The 13,238-nt window shown below is 41.3% G+C and overlaps 1 long non-coding RNA gene across 1 annotated transcript in view; it reads left to right on the forward strand.

The window, feature by feature from the left end:
* Positions 1 to 13,238, forward strand: part of LOC138757093 (uncharacterized) — a 33,185-nt gene continuing 19,947 nt past the window's right edge. Inside the window, exon 1 of the long non-coding RNA XR_011353338.1 lies at positions 1 to 314. This is a non-coding gene — a long non-coding RNA (uncharacterized lncRNA). The remainder of the gene's footprint in view (positions 315 to 13,238) is intronic.

Below are 13,238 nucleotides of genomic sequence, written 5' to 3' on the forward strand. Positions count from 1 at the left end.
GAAGAAGCAGTTTCAATTGCAATCCCAATTTTTCATATAATTATGATCTCAAACTGAGGGGATAGGGAGGTGCGGAGCTCCTCTCACTGAGGGCTGAGGAGGTGGCCTCCTTTCATTTAATGGGCACAATTAAATCGCCTCCAGGCTCAGAAACATGGGGTTTGACAGGGACAAGCCCCAGGTGATTAACAAACTGAAGATTCTTCAGAGGAGAATGTTGAGGATGGAGCGGAGACAACGCTGGTGGAAGCGTTCTAGGAGTTGTAGGTGATGCCGGTAAAGGACCCGTGATTCGGAGCCGAACAGGAGTGTGGGTATGACAACGGCTCTGTATACGCTTATCTTTGTGAGGTTTTTCAGTTGGTTGTTTTTCCAGACTCTTTTGTGTAGTCTTCCAAAGGCGCTATTTGCCTTGGCGAGTCTGTTGTCTATCTCGTTGTCGATCCTTGCATCCGATGAGATGGTGCAGCCGAGATAGGTAAACTGGTTGACCGTTTTGAGTGCCCGATGGAGATGTGGGGGTGCTGGTACTCATGGTGGGGAGCTGGCTGATGGAGAACCTCAGTTTTCTGCAGGCTGACTTCCAGGCCAAACATTTTGGCAGTTTCCGCAAAACAGGACGTCAAGCGCTGAAGAGCTGGCTCTGAATGGGCAACTAAAGCGGCATCGTCTGCAAAGAGTAGTTCACGGACAAGTTGCTCTTGTGTCTTGGTGTGAGCTTGCAGGCGCCTCAGATTGAAGAGACTGCCATCCGTGCGGTACCGGATGTAAACAGCGTCTTCATTGCTACAAATATCAGGCTATTAAAGACGCTATTTACCTCTAGTAGTGGTCTTGCGGGTCTCCATCCTGGTTGTAAGTCATTTAAAGTCTGGCTGATATGTTGTCAGACCTGTTCGAATTAGCTCTGTCAGGTGTTGGTTTGTAAGGATTGCACGATGCTTCGACTTCACAAACTTCATTACAGCGTACAGTGATTCACAACAGTGTTGAAAATTGAGATGAGTCGCACACTAGTTTTCTTTAGTTCAGGATATTTTATTTCTGGAACTTGTTTCCAGAACTTAATTGTAGACTGGGATTCATGGATCTTCTTTCGACCCAGGTCCTGCTGCAATTCCATTAGTTCCATTTCCACAGCAGATGATTCTGTAACCAGAGGTTCGGGAATTGGACAGCCAACATTGACCACATCAACCATGAATGGATTTACAAGAAAGACAAAGCAGGGCTTCAGCTTCTGCAAGTCATCAAAGCTGGCTAGGAAATTATCAAGCAGTCCTTGAAATTTATCTTTGTATTCTTCCAGTTTATAGTCTTTTATTTCAATATCAGGGAATGTATTTACTCTCTTACTGAGATAAGGGAAGTGACTGAAATTTCTTGACAATATATCTCTTTGAAAAATTCTTATTTTATTCTGAAAGCTGTAAATTGTTTGAGTAAGATCAGAAATAATCTTATCTTTCCCCTGGAGTGCCAAGTTGAGAGTTTGTAGATGACTCATTATATCAGTAAGGAACATCAGATCTTGCATCCATTCATCATTTTCCATTCGAGGATAGGATCTTTTATTTTCTTTGAGAAAAGTAATAATAGGGCTCCAACAGATCCACAAACCTACTCAAGACATTGCTGGTTGACGGCCACCTCACAATGGAGTAGAAAGATACATCACTAGGTTTATCCTCAAGCTCCAATTTTTCAATAAAATTTCTGAACCGTCGGTGGGTCTTCCCATTTGTGCGTATGAAATTGACAGTTTCAAGGACGGCTTTCATAACATCTTCATACCTGAAGTATCTGGCTGCCAGGTGTTCACGATGAATAATGCAATGAACAGGGAGAAACTCTGGAAAGCTGGGATCACTTTTCATAAGTACAAATAACCCTACTTTTTTCCCCACCCCACCATTGCAGGTGCTCCATCTGTTGCAACACTGACGAGTTTATTCAGTGGAAAATCAGCCTTTCTTTGGAAAATCAGCATTTTTTAAGGTTCTGTCAAGAGCATTTTTAATGTCTTCACCACGAGTTGTTTCTTTCAATGCCACTAAGTCCAACATCTCTTCTACATTTACATCAGAGGAAACATAACGAACAAATATTGCCAGTTGTAAGTTGTCTTGTATGTCTGTTGATTCGTCAAGAGCTAAGCTGAATGCAAGAGAATCTTTTAAATCATTTTGCCTTTTGCCTGCAACATAAGCACTGATCTGAAAGATACGCCTCTCTGTAGTGTGGCGAGAAACTGGTGTATGTGATATTAGTCGCTGAAGTTTTGTGTTATTTAGATCTAACATTGTAACAGCCTCAGCTATATTCTTCTTAATAAATTTGCCATCAGAATATGGGCGTTTAGCACGAGCAATATTCCATAATATAACAAAACTGGCTTCAGTTGTCGTATCAGGTTCCTTACTGAACAATGTCAACAGTGTCTGCTGGCTATTTATTGATGATTTTAACTTGTTTTTTCTCAAGTCTGATTTAGGTGGGTAATCATACGAAAAGTTTTTGTGATTAGTTTCATGACGGCGTATCAAGTTACTGGCTTTGTAATGACTGAGTGGCACTTGGCAGAAAAGGCACAAAGGTTTGCCTCCTTTAAATGTGAATGCAAACTCTTCCTCCCACTACGGCTGAAAATTTCGGTTTTCTTCTTCATATTTTCGTTTCTTACATTTTGTTGAAGCCGTCTTCCTTCACAAAGTTTTCACAGACTCTTGAAATAAGATTTATATCTGAAGTGTACCAGCTAGGTCTGCACAGTCCAATGTCTGCACTTATACAGGTATACAGTCTTTAATCTGGACATCTGGAAAACTCCAAAATCTGGCAAGTGGGGTGAGAGACTGGCAGCGTGAGTCGGGCGGTCGAGGGGAAGGTCGCAATCTATAGACTATTCGAATATTATAGGTCAAAGAGCCGCATTTTGATCACCCTGATATAGACATTCAAAATGCTTCAAGATAACCAGCTGTTTTCATCACTCAAGACTCCAGCGGTGATGAGGATAGGTGCCCCTTTGAACTGTGATGCCAGGTGGTAAATGTGAAAAGGTGCAGAGAACCGGTTAACATTGGTCTAGTGCAAATGGCTCTACTGGTATTTTGAAACGGTTCATTGAACTGCCAATTTAGCAGTTCGCCAATGTGAAAGGGGCTACTGAAAACCTTTCTATTGGCAGATAATAGGATAATCACAAACCCCTTTCACGCTGGCACTTGAAACCAGGAATTAACCGGCAATTTAATGGTTCACTGACCAGTGTAAATGTTCCCAAACTGGTATGGGGTCTCTAAATCAACTGGGTCTTAACTTCCTAAGACCTTTTCACATTGGCAACTCGCTAAATTGTGAACGACCTGTTTTGAAATACTGGCAGGGTTGTTCACACTGGACCAAGAAAGACCAGTTCTGTGCACCCTTTCACATTGCATACCTGGTATTGCAAGGCAAAGGTGAGGCCAACCTCCAGTGGTGACATACTACAAACTCACAGACAGTGAATACTTTGTTCAATTAGATTACCCACAACAAGGTCCAGACCCTCACTCTCTGGGTGGGGGGGGGGGTGTGGTGCAGGGGGGTGTGGGGGTGTATGTGTGAGTGTTATGAGTGAGAAAATAGATTCGATAGGTCTCAAAAGGACTCTGAATGCAGTTTTGTCGTAAATGATTTTATTTACAAAAGACAGGAATGGGAAAATGGTAATGGGGGTTAACACGCGCGCGCAGAGATTATAGTGAGCGTGGGAAAGTGGTAGCGGGAATAAAACAGATAAGAGTGTGGGAAAATCACACTGACAATGAAGTGTAAAAATGGCATCTTGCCACTCAACCTTCAGAACTGTTAGAAGTAATTGATTTATTTTTACTCCACACCACAAATGTTCGATTTTATGAACAGCATGTAAGCTATTTGTAGCCATTCCAACAAGTTCCTTTTCTTGTTTTCGTTCTGCACTCTTTCCATATGCTAGTTAATAGTGTTCTCTGCTGTGAACTCACCTTTTTGCTCTTTCCATCCCTGCCACTTGAAGAACTTCCCATGCACGCACACACGTCATCAATGCATTACTAATAGGATCAGGCCTACTGGGTCATCCATTCACATTAGAACTGATTCAAAATGGATCAGCTATACTACCTCCCTAGGTGGTTAATTCCCGGGTCGATTTGGAGCCCCCATACCAGTTTGGGTGTGTTCACACTGGTACATGAACCAGTAAATTGCCAGTTAATTACTGGTTTCAAGTGCCAGTATGAAAGGGGCTAGGGAGATTGTATCAGAGCTGATCCATTTTGAATGGGCTCCAGTGTGAACAGGCAATCGATATTCCGGGTCCCATTAATGATACACTGATGGCATTCTTCCATGCATGTATGCGACCTCCTGAGGGGGGGGGATGGCAGGCAGGTAGTGTTGGATTTTTCTGATTTACCATTAATCAAATCTGCTATATTGTTAGCAAACTGGTCTGTAGGTTTGTCTTCAGTTTAAACAGTCTAAAGCCCACTGCCCCACTCCCTCACTGACAGGCCTCCACCAGCCTCCAATAGTCGGAAACGGTGATTAGTAAGAGATTACTTAAGGTGGTATTTGAATGAAAATAAAAAGTTTGAAATCCATTTCTTTCAATCAATACTTGCAGTAGATTTTCCCACGCTCTTTTATACATTTTGCCCGTATGTTTTATTAAATTGTCCATGTATTTTCCCATGCTCTTTGATAAATTGTGCACATGTGTGTTTTATTCCTGCTATGATTCACTGCCCTGCGCATACTTAATACATCACTCAGGATGTCAACGCTGGAGGTTGGGCCCCCTTAGCTCCGTGATACCAGGAAGATAATGTGAAAGGACGCACGGAACCGAGTTTTCTTGGTCCAGTGTGAATGGCCGTACCGGTATTTCAAGACAGGTCATTCACACATCTATTTAGTGAGTTGCCAATGTGAAAAGGCCTTATGTGCAGAGTTGATCGAGGCAATCTTATATAGGGAGTTGGAGATTGACAGAGACAATAAATAAACACATATTCTGTATTTGCAGAGTCACCAGAGATGGAAACAATAGATAAAGAAGAAAGACAAATAGTGAAAAGAATTTAATCAAACTTGAATAAAACAGCTATCTGTGACCAGATGGAAATGTACTATGGTGTGGTGGGAAGCTAGGGAAGAATTTATGGAAGGATTTCCAGAACTATGTAGAGACACAAATTATACCACAGTATTTGAGGATGACTCACTACTTCTAAAAGAGTTTGGGAAATGAGGCAAGAAATTAGAAGCTGGCTAGTCAACAGTTGGTAAACTTGGAGTGTCTATATTATGGGAAAAATTAATCATAGCAAAACAGCATGGATTTGAACAGGCTACCATTTCCTGGCCAATCATACAATATCCCACAAAGAAAAGGCAGGCTGGTGATAAAAGAAATAAAGTGAATGTTTTTTTATGCATTTTCAAAGAGTATTAAAGAAAAATATTCAAATGGAAAAATGTCACAACTGACAAGGGAAGTCAAAGCCAAATTAAAACTCAAAGAGAGGACATATAAGGAAGCAAAAATTAGTGGGAAGATGGAGAACTGGGAAGATTTAAAAATTTACAGAAAGTGACTGAAATCTCATAAGGAAAGAAAAAGATGAAGTATGAAAGTAGGCTAGCAAATAATATCAGTGTATATAAAAACCTTCATGTATAAAAGGTAAAAGAGAGGTGAGAGTAGAAAAAGGACCATTAGAAAATGATGCTGAAGAAATAATGGGCATTAAGGAGATAACAGAGAAACTAAATGACTATTTTGCATCAGTCTTCACTGTGGAAGACATGAGCAGTGTGCCAAATAGTGAAAGGTATCAGGGAAGGGAAGTGAGTGCAGCAACTATTTCAAGGGAGAAGATGCTCAGAAAGCTGAATGGTCTAAGGGTGGTCTAAGGCACTAGTTTGAAGGATGGGGCCTCCAAGGTAGTGATCTCAGGATTACTACCTGTGCCACATGGTAGTGAGGTTAGAAGTAGGAAGATAATGAAGCTTAACATATGGCTAAAGACATTGTACAGGAGGGAGAGCTTCACGTTTCTGGAGCATTAGACTCTCTTCCAGGGAAGGTAGGCCCTGTTTCGATGGAACAGTTCGTATCTGAACTGGAAGGGGACCAATAGATGATGTGAATGAAAATTGTATGCACAGTTAAAAATCTTCTCAGGTATATCGATTTCAATACAAGGAATACTGTAGGAAAGGAAAACAAGCTTAGAGCATGGATTGGCACATAGAATTATGACATTGTGGCCATTAGTGAGGGGCAGGTGGGGCAGGACTGGCAACTCAGTGTTCTGGACTTCTGTTGCTTTACACAGGATAGAACAGGGGGATGAAAAGGAAAGGAGTGGCATTGCTTATCATGGAAAAAAAATCACTCAGGCAGGACAGACCAGACGGCTAATCTACTGAGGCCACATGGGTGGACCTGAGGAACAGGAACGGTATGACTACACCCATGGGGTTGTATTATTGACCGCCCAATAGTCAACGAGAATTGGAGGAGCAAATCTGTAGAGAGATAGTAGACAGCTGCAGGAAACATAAGTTTTTGATAGGAGATTTAAAGATATAAAGAGGTACCAACTAGAGAGAGTGGAATCCTGGATCTCCTATTAGAGAATAAGACAAGTCAGGTGACAGAACTATATGTAGAGGAAAATTTTGGGTCCAGTGATCATAATGCCATTAGTTTCAAGTTAATTATGGAGAAGGATAGGTTTGGGCCTTGGGTTAAGATTCTAAATTGGAGAAAGGCCAATTGAAAGGAAATAAGAAAGGATCTAGAATATGTGGATGCGGATAAGTTGTTTTCGGGTAAGAATGTGCATGGTAAGTGGAGGACATTCATGAGTGAAATTTTGATCGTACAGAGTTTGTATGCTCCTGTCAGGATTAAAGGCAAGGTTAACAGACATAGAGAACCTTAGTTTTTGAGGGATATTGGGGATTTGGTTGGGAAAAAGAGAGAGGTGTATAGCAGGTATAGGCAACATGGAATAAATGAGGTACTTGAGGAGTATAAAAAATGCAAGAAAAACTTCAAGAAAGAAATCAGGAAAGCTAAAAGAAGACTTGAAGTTGCTTTGGCAAGCAATGTGAAGGAAAATCCTAAGGGTTTCTACAGGTATATTAAGAGAAAAAGGGTAGCAAGGGATAAAATTGGTCCCTTCAAAGTTCAGAGTGGTTGGATTTGTATGGAGCAAAAAGAGATGGGGGAGATCTTGAATGTTTTTTTTTCATCAGTATTCACTCAGAAAATGGTAAGAGACTTGGGAAGCAAGGAAAACAAGCAGTGAAGTCTCGTAACCTGTAAAGATTAAAAAGGAGGCTAGTGTAGAAATTGCAGGAGTGTGGTGCCAGAAGATTGAAGGGTAGCTCATGATGTTCAATTATTTAAAAAAGGCTCTAAAAGTAAACCTGGAAAGTATAGACCAGTGAGCCTGACATCAGTAGAAGGTAAATTATTGGAAGGTACTTTAAGAGAGTGGATATACAATTATTTAGATAGCCAGAAACTGAATAGGGATAGTCAACATGTCCTTGTGTGTGGTAGGTTGTGTTTAACAAATTTTATAGAATTATTTGAGAAGGTTAGCAGGAAAATTGAAGAAGGAAAAGGCTGTGGATACTGTTTACATGGACTTTAGTAAGGCCTTTGACAAGGTCTCACATGGGAGGTTAGATTTGTCAGGATGTTGCCTGGACTTCAGGAACTGAGTTACAGAGAAATATTAAAAAGGTCCAGGACTTTATTCCCAGGAGTATAGAAGAATGAGGGGAAATTTGATAGAGGTATTTAAAATTATAAGGGGAATATACAGAGTAAATATAGGCAAGTTTTTCCACTGAGGGTTAGTGAGATACAAACCAGAGGACATGGGTTAAGAGTGAAAGGGGAAAGGTTTAGTGCGGGGGGGGGGGGGGGACTTACATGAGTGGGAACTTCTTCACACAGAGAGTGGTGGGAGTGTAGAATGAGCTGCCAGCTGAAGTGGTGAATGCAGGCTCAATTTTAAAATATAATAAGAATTTGGACTGGTGCATGAGTGAGAAAAGTAAGGAGGGCTATGGACTGGGTGCAGGTCAGTGGGATTAGGAAAAAAAAAATGGTTTGGCACAGACTAAAAGTGCCGAAGGGGGATGTTTCTGTGCTGTAATGTTCTATGGACCTCACTGAAATATTTTGAATGTTGAAAAGTGTGGACAGAGTAGATGTAGAAAGAATGTTTCTTAAGGTGGGGGAGTCTAGGTAGGACAAGAGGGCACAACTTCAGGATTGAAGGTGCCTGCTAAGAACAGAGACGTAATGGAATTTCTTTAGCAGACAATGGTAAATTTGTGGAATTTGTTGCCACCGTTGGTTGTTGAGGCCAAGCCATTGGGTGTATTTAAGGCAGTGATTGATAGGTTCTTGATTAGCCAGGGCATCAAAGGTTATGGGGAGAAGACCAGGCAGTGGGACTGAGCGGGAATGTGGATCAGCTCATGATTAAATGGCGGGGCAGACTCTGTAGACTAATTAGCCTATTTCTGCTCCTTTGTCTTTTGTCCTAAAATAGGAGTCAAGACCAAAGGCAAAAATAATACAACAGGCCTCTGAAGGAAATGGGGCTGTAGAGAGGTGGCTGCTGGGTATGAATGAAGGGGTGAAGGTGGAATGATGTTGCTTTTGCTGAATGATTTTCCAAAATAATTTGTGATGGACTTAGGATTTTCAGAAATGATCCTGACAGAAATTGAAGGATGGAACTGGATATGCCACATTATTTTGCATATTTTCAGTAGAAATATATGTTGCAACTCGACATAGGAAAATGCCAGCATAATTTTGGAAGTTAGAATTTGAAGGGAAATGGAAAGGTTTTTAAGTTGAGAGAAGAACGAATTTACTTTGATAGCAAGACTGCAGATGCTTGAATATGGAGCAAAGCACAATCCGCTGGAGGAATTCAGCAGGTCAACAGCATCGGTGGGAGAAAACGAGCATGATTGAGAGTGCACTGGTGAGATGGCCAGTAAAATGGGGACAGGATGGGAATGGTGAACCAGGGAACCAGGGAGGGGTGAAGGATAATGGATTGAAGTAGCTGATTGGCAGGTGTGTGTGTATGAGAGAGAGAGAGAGAGAGAGAGAGAGAGACATGCAGGGGTCAGATGGAGGAAGATGAGTCACACTGGATGGGATGCTCTACACAACAGTCCACAAATCTGCACTTAGATTCACCATTGCAGGGGAGGCCACATCAGAGCTGGATTCAATGGGAATTCACTTCTACCTGGTCTTTCATTATACTACTCTGATCACCATCTCTTCTCAGATACCAGGACTTGCAGCTTTTGTCTCCACTATCACCCTCCTGTATGACTTAACTTCTCTCACTTGACCTCTTTTTTCACTCGCTCCTCTCTCTCCCTTTGGCACCTGCCAATCAATTGCCTCTGTCTTTCTTCAATTGTCCCTGGCTCACCAAAATCCCCACTGGCCTTTGACCAACCCTTCTTATCCTCTTCTCATTAAATTTGCTGTTCCCCCACTCCACCCAGCACCCCCCCACCACCCCCCTCATATTCTCAGTCCCAATAAAAGGCTCTGGCCTGAAACATTGATCATGCTTTCTCTCTCATAAATCAAAGATCATGTTTAGTCATCTTATGATCAGATTAACTTTCATTGCCATTTTTAACAGCCCAAATAGTTATCAAAGTTGAAATACAATCTGCTGAGGGAACTCAGCAGGCTATCTTGAAGGAGTCTTGATGAAGATTGCAAACTGAAACATCAGCCATTTTGTTTCTCCCCTTGGTGCTACTTGACCTGCTGAGTTCTTCCAGCAGATAGTGTTGGCTCAAGTTTCCAGCATCTGCTGTCTCTTATGTGCATTTAGAACACCTTAGCATTTAGAACACTGACAACATGATTCTCTTCTCAACATGTTGTCAGGTTCATGCAATGAAGGAGAGGCTGGAAGTTACAAAGCCGTTTCTGTTTCCTGCAAAGATGGAAATTGGACAACAAAGTATGATGAGAACTTGCCACAATCTGTCTTAGAACTTTCTGACGAATATAGAGATCTTCAATAACGCACCTGTAATCAGTGATATTCATAGTATAGGGTATAATGAAAGAAGCTTTGAAATGTAAATATATTTCATTATCATTGTTACAAGCCCAGAGGACCCCAAATCCCAGCAGCAATAGATATTCACCAAGACAAATGGTTACTTAAACAAAAGTTGCTTTTAATTATCTTTGAACATGAAAATAAAAACAAACTTTTACTTATCTATTATTAACTTACTTAATCTAACTTAACCCCCTTCTAATTCTAAGCGCACGCATGTGTAAGTTCAGAAAAGTTCTTTGGTTCATAGTCCAATCTCACTTCTCATGCCTCCAAGTTCACTGGTTGCAGGCAAATTCTTATAATGTGCACAGAATTTAACATTCATAAAGTTCACCAGGCTTTGGTGCTCGAAAGGTCAATGGTTACTACTGAGGAAGATTCTTGTTGGTTTTCAGAGAGAGATGTGTTGTTCCAGGACATCCACAAGGTTACCTCAGTGTCTTGCTGACAAAACTTGCCCCATCAGGGTTCTCCAGATGATAACTTCTTTCTTTCAGGTCACTACAGAGTTCCTTTCTGTTTCACTTATTCCAAGTGAAACATTAGACAGCCAGTCCTCTCTTCTTGCATGAACCACAAGGGCTGTGACTAGGCCGTCTTCCACACTGGAGCTTCTGTTTCAGTTCCACCATCTTCTACTGTTTGACACTGCTGTCTCTCTCACACACACACACAGTCTGAGACTGAGCCAGCCTGTTTGACTCTCTCTGCTTCCAAAACCACAGGATCCTCTTACAACAGCAAGTCTTCTGTAGACAATAGGGCACCAGCCGGCTCTTTCATCTGTTGTTTTTGGGTAAACAAGAACCCATCAGTGACCTCTCTGCGAACTCTTCAAACCACTCTGTTGCTTAAAAGACAATAGTCCATTTATTCCACAATCCAATTAACACCTACTTGTGAAATCTCCATAGGATTCATCAAAGTTTCTGTAAAGTCACTGTGGACATGAAGTCTCCAGTATTTCAAATAAGATCTGTTTTAAAGTGTCTGTATGTAACCTACTCTAACCTTTCCAAATTTATCTCCCAAAAATATTTCTATATACTCTGTCACATCATATTTTGTATTAATCTGATGTGTACAAAGTCCCATTCCTTGGTAAACTGTTGGAACTTTAAATTGCAAAACTGGGGTCCATGTCCATGACCTCACTTGCCACACCATGTCTGGAGAATATGGCTTTCATACCTATTGTTACAGCATCTGCAGTGGTGGTGTTCAGTTTACGCACCTCTGAATACAGGGAGTAATAGTCTGTGCCTACAAGATAGTCCTTCCCTTGACATTCGAATAGGTCAGTGCCTACCTTCTGGTAAGGTCTGTATGGTGCTGGGTGTGGCTTTAGTGGTTCTGCAAGATTACTTGCTTGATATTTCCGCCATATTGTACAGTTTGACATTTCATTTGTTATATCATTGTTGATTCTTGGCCAGTACATCACCTCTCATGCTCTTACACTTTTTGATTCCGAGATGTCCTCCATGGATCCTTTTTAGCATCTCTTTTCTCAGACTCTTTGGGATAAGGATTTTGCTCCCTTTGTAGATTATGTCTTCAACCACTGATAGTTCTGCCCTGCAGCTCCAGTACTCTGAAATGTAGGTGAACAGTCCTACTTCATGTTGGGCCATCCATCCAAGATGTTTTATTCTCAGTTGTCTCAGTGTTTCATCTTTGTTTGTCTCTGACTTTATCAGCTCCATTTTTGCATCTGATATGGGCAGTGCACTTGTGATCATGTCCATGAAGGCATTCACATCTTCATCCATTTTGGTGTTTGCAGGCTCTCTCATGTCAACAGCTCTAGATAATGTGTCTGCTGTATACATTAGCTTACCCAGAGTGCATGCCACATTCAGTGTATAGCATCGCAGCCTAATCATCATCTTTATATTCTCTGTGGACATTCATTTAATGGCTTTTGGAACAATGAAATCAAGAGCTTATGGTCAGTCTCTACACTGATTGCTTGTCCTGACACAAACTGATTAAATCTTTTACAGGCGTATGTGATGCCGAGCAGCTCCTTTTCAATTTGACCATATCGTGTCTTCGCATCTGTCATTGAGCTCAATGCATATGCAATAGGTTGCCAGTCATCATATTTTTGCAGAAGAACTGCACCGAGCCCACTATGTGATGCCACTGATGATATCTTTATGGGTCTCGCTGGGTCGTAAAACCTCAGAACTGGTTCCTCTGTGAGAAGTTTCTTTAATTCCCTCCATGACTTTTCATGCTCGTGATTCCACTCCCATTCAATGTTCTTTTCTGTTCGTCGTCTCAATGGAGCTGTCTTTTCTGAGAGATTGGATATGAATTTACCCATATAGTTGACCATTCCATTAAACCTCTGTATGTCCTTTTTGCATTGTGGCCTTGGCATATTCCCAATGGCGGACAACTTTCTAGGATCTGGTCTAATGCCCTCACTGCCAATAATATCTCCTACAAATGTTAGTTCTGTCACCCGAACTGGCATTTCTCTCTTGGATCCAGGAAAATTCTAAGCTTTCCATTCTTTTTGTCCACAACAACGAGTGAACTCACCCACTCTGTTGGCTCATCTATCTTCTGAATCATGTTCCGGCTTTCCATCCTGTCCAACTCTGCTTTTAGTTGCTTTTGAAGCACAAATGGAACTTTTCTGCATGGATGTATTATCGGTGGCACACGTTTATCCACTCTGATCATGTGTTCTCCTGGAAGGCAGCCTAGATCCTGAAATAGGTCATTGTACTCCTTCATGAGTTCATCATCTCCTTCGCTTTCCACAACAAGGACTCTTTTTACCAGGTTCAGTTTTTCACAGGCTGTTAAACCTAGTTTGGCCTGTACATCCTTCGGTACCACGATGAATGTTAGCATGTGCTTTTTGTCCTCGTGTTTCACTTTGACCATGCATTCTCCTTGAATATCCTGTCACCTTCACTTTTGTTCCATACATTTTGGTCTGGATCTAATCTTCTTGAAATCAGTCTCTGATATTACATTAATTTGTGCTCTAGTATCCAATTTAATGAAAATGTATGTCATTCACTTTTAATCTCA

The sequence above is a fragment of the Narcine bancroftii genome, chromosome 3, assembly GCF_036971445.1.
Source record: "Narcine bancroftii isolate sNarBan1 chromosome 3, sNarBan1.hap1, whole genome shotgun sequence".
Classification (NCBI taxonomy): Eukaryota; Metazoa; Chordata; class Chondrichthyes; order Torpediniformes; family Narcinidae; genus Narcine; species Narcine bancroftii.